We start from the raw sequence: 4,251 nt of genomic DNA on the forward strand, positions 1-4,251 counted from the left end.
ACACTCATCTACTGTATCTATCTATCTATCTATCTATCTATCTATCTATCTATCTATCTATCTATCTATCTATCTATCTATCTATCTATCTATCTATCTATCTATCTACTTCTTTTTCTAAATTTTCTTTCTCTCTCTTTTTCTTTCTCTCTTTCTTTCTTTCTTTCTTTCTTTCTTACTAATCTTTCTATCATCTAACTATTTCTATCTATCATCTGACTATTTTATCTATCTATCTATCTATCTATCTATCTATCTATCTATCTATCTATCATCTGATTATTTTATCTATCTATCTATCAATCTTTTTCTTTCTTTCTAATTAATCTATATTTTGTTCTTTCTAACTAATCTTTCTTTCTTTCTAACTAATCTATCTTTGTTTCTATCTTTCTTTATTTCTAACTAATCTATCTTTCTTTCTTTTCTAACTAATCTATTTCTTTCTAACTAATCTTTCTTTCTCTCTTTCTAACTAATCTTTCTTTCTAACTACTCTTTCTATCTTTCTTTCTTTCTTTCTTTCTAATCTTTCTTTCTAATCTTTCTTTCTAACTTTCTTTCTTTCTAACTAATCTTTCTTTCTAACTAATCTTTCTTTCTTTCTGTCTTTCTTTCTCATTTTCTAATCTTTCTTTCTAACTAATCTTTCTTTCTTTCTTTTCTAACTAATCTATTTATTTCTAACTAATCTTTCTTTCTAACTAATCTTTCTTTCTTTCTTTTCTAACTAATCTATTTCTTTCTAACTAATCTTTCTTTCTAACTAATCTTTCTATCTATCTTTCTCTCTTTCTTTCTAATCTTTCTTTCTTTCTAACTAATTTTACTTTCTATCTTTCTTTCTTTCTAACTAATCTTTCTTTCTAACTAATCTTTCTTTCTTTTCTAACTAATCTTTCTATCTTTCTTTCTTTCTCTCTTTCTAATCTTTCTTTCTAACAAATCTTTCTTTCTTTCTTTTCTAACTAATCTATTTCTTTCTAACTAATCTTTCTTTCTTTCTTTCTTTCAATCTTTCTTTCTTTCTTTCTTTCTAACTAATCTTTCTTTCTTTCTTTTCTAACTAATCTATTTCTTTCTAACTAATCTTTCTTTCTTTCTAACTAAACTTTCTATCTATATTTCTTTCTTTCTTTCTAATCTTTCTCTCTTTCTTTCTTTCTCTCTTTCTAATCTTTCTTTCTAACTAATCTTTCTTTCTTTCTTTCTTTTCTAACTAATCTATTTCTTTCTAACTAATCTTTCTTTCTAACTAATCTTTCTTTCTTTCTTTCTAACTAATCTTTCTTTCTAACTAATCTTTCTTTCTAACTAATCTTTCTATCTTTCTTTCTCTCTTTCTAATCTTTCTTTCTAACTAATCTTTCTTTCTTTCTTTCTTTTCTAACTAATCTATTTCTTTCTAACTAATCTTTCTTTCTAACTAATCTTTCTTTCTAACTAATCTTTCTTTCTTTCTAACTAATCTTTCTTTCTAACTAATCTTTCTATCTTTCTTTCTTTCTTTCTAATCTTTCTTTCTAACTTTCTTTCTTTCTAACTAATCTTTCTTTCTTTCTCTTTCTCTCTTTCTAATCTTTCTTTCTAACTAATCTTTCTTTCTTTCTTTTCTAACTAATCTATTTCTTTCTAACTAATCTTTCTTTCTTTCTAACTAATCTTTCTATCTATCTTTCTCTCTTTCTTTCTAATCTTTCTTTCTTTCTAACTAATTTTACTTTCTATCTTTCTTTCTTTCTAACTAATCTTTCTTTCTAACTAATCTTTCTTTCTTTCTAACTAATCTTTCTATCTTTCTTTCTTTCTCTCTTTCTAATCTTTCTTTCTAACTAATCTTTCTTTCTTTCTTTCTTTCTTTTCTAACTAATCTATTTCTTTCTAACTAATCTGTCTTTCTTTCTTTCCGACTAATCTTTCTTTCTTTCTTTCTTTCTTTCAATCTTTCTTTCTTTCTTTCTTTCTTTCTTTCTTTCTTTCTTTCTTTCTAACTAATCTTCCTTTCTAACTTTCTTTCATTCTAACTAATCTTTCTTTCTAACTAATCTTTCTTTCTTTCTAACTAATCTTTCTCTCTTTCTTTCTTTCTCTTTCTTTCTAACTAATCTTTCTATCTTTCTTTCTCTCTTTCTAACTAATCTTTCTATCTTTCTTTCTTTTTAGCAACCACCCAAAATACATTAAAACACCCTAGCAACACCATAGCAACCACCCAAAATACCCTGGAACACCCTAGCAACTGCCTAGCAACCACCCAGAACATCTTAATAACCACCCAAAATACCTTAAAACACCCTAGCAACACCATAGCAACCACCCAAAATACCCTAAAACACCCTAGCAACTGCCTAGCAACCACCCAAAATACCTTAAATCACCCTAGCAACAAAAACACCCTAGCAACACCATAGCAACCACCCAAAATACCCTAAAACACCCTAGCAACTGCCTAGCAACCATTCAGAACACCCTAACAACCACCCAAAATACCTTAAATCACCCTAGCAACAAAAAACACCCTAGCAACACCATAGCAACCACCCAAAATACCCTAGGACAACCTAGCAACTGCCTAGCAACCATCCAGAACACCCTAACAACCACCCAAGATACCTTAACACACCCTACCAACACTATAGCAACCACCCAAAATACCCTAGAACACCCTAGCAACTGCCTAGCAACCACCCAGAACACCCTAGCAACCACCCAAAATACCTTAAATCACCCTAGCAACACCATAGCAACCACCCAAAATACCCTAGAAAACCCTAGCAACACCATAGCAACCACCCAAAATACCTTAAATCGCCCTACCAACACCATAGCAACCACCCAAAATACCCTAGAACACCCTAGCAACACCCTAGCAACCACCAGAACACCATAGCAACGGCCTAGCAACCACCCAGAACACCCTAGCAACCACCCAAAATACCTTAAATCACACTAGCAACACCATAGCAACCACCCAAAATACCCTAGAACACCCTAGCAACTGCCTAGCAACCACCCAGAACACCCTAACAACCACCCAAAATACCTTAAAACATCCTAGCAACACCATAGCAACCACCCAAAAAAGCCTAGAACACCATAGCGACACCATAGCAACCACCCAGTACACCCTAGCAACTTCATAGCAACAACCCAGAACACCCTAGCAACCACCCAAAAGGTGTTAGAACACCATAGCAACCACCCAGAACACCCTAGCAACTGCCTAGCAACCACCCAGAACACCCTGACAACCACCCAAAATACCTTAAATCACCCTAGCAACACCATAGCAACCACCCAAAATACCCTAGAACACCCTAGCAACACCATAGCAACCACCCAGAACACCCTAGCAACTGCCTAGCAACCACCCAGAACACCCTAGCAACTGCCTAGCAACCACCCATTACACCCTAGCAACCACACAAAATACCTTAAAACACCCTGGCAACACCATAGCAACCACCCAGAACACCCGAGCAACCACCCAGAACACCCTAGCAACTGCCTAGCAACCACCCAGAACACCCTGGCAACCACCCAAAATACCTTAAATCACCCTAGCAACACCATAGCAACCACCCAAAATACCCTAGAACACCCTAGCAACACCATAGCAACCACCCAGAACACCCTAGCAACCACCCAAAATACCTTAAAACACCCTAGCAACACCCTAGCAACCACCCAGAACACCCTAGCAACTGCCTGGCAACCACCCAGAACACCCTAGCAACTAATATAAACTTCAAACTACTTTAAAATTCAAACTAATTTAAACTTTAAACTAATTTAAACTAGAAAACTACTTTAAACTCCAAGTTTCTTTAAACTTTAAACTAATTTAAACTTTAAACTAATTTAAACTAGAAAACTACTTTAAACTCCAAGTTTCTTTAAACTTTAAACTAATTTAAACTTCTAACTACTTTTAACTTTAAACTAATTTAAACTTATTTAAACTTTAAACTAATTTAAACTATAAACTAATTTAAACTTCAAACTACTTTAAACTTTAAACTAATTTCAACTTCATACTACTTTAAAATTCAAACTAATTTAAACTTTAAACTAATTTAAACTTCTTCAAACTTATTGGTCCAAACTTTCACAAGCCAACTTAAAGGTTTATATTATATTGTGAGTAAATTTTGGTATTCTCTCTCGTCTTCTTCTGCCTGCACCACACAGTGACGAGTTTGCCCATTATACGGATTTGATTGTGCTTTTATCAGTTTTGAAAGCAGTGTT

The 4,251-nt window shown here is 33.1% G+C and overlaps 1 long non-coding RNA gene across 1 annotated transcript; it reads right to left on the minus strand.

Annotated features, from left to right (window-relative positions):
• Positions 1-782: 782 nt before the first annotated feature.
• On the minus strand, positions 783-2,863 carry LOC143736691 (uncharacterized). Its single transcript, XR_013203562.1, has 2 exons — positions 2,818-2,863; positions 783-1,849 (listed from the first exon to the last, which is right to left on the minus strand). It is a non-coding gene; the product is annotated as an uncharacterized LOC143736691 (long non-coding RNA).
• Between the last annotated feature and the right edge of the window lie 1,388 nt (positions 2,864-4,251).

This window comes from Siphateles boraxobius, unplaced genomic scaffold, assembly GCF_051911475.1.
Source record: "Siphateles boraxobius isolate OS27281-9 unplaced genomic scaffold, OSU_SipBor_1 130, whole genome shotgun sequence".
Classification (NCBI taxonomy): Eukaryota; Metazoa; Chordata; class Actinopteri; order Cypriniformes; family Leuciscidae; genus Siphateles; species Siphateles boraxobius.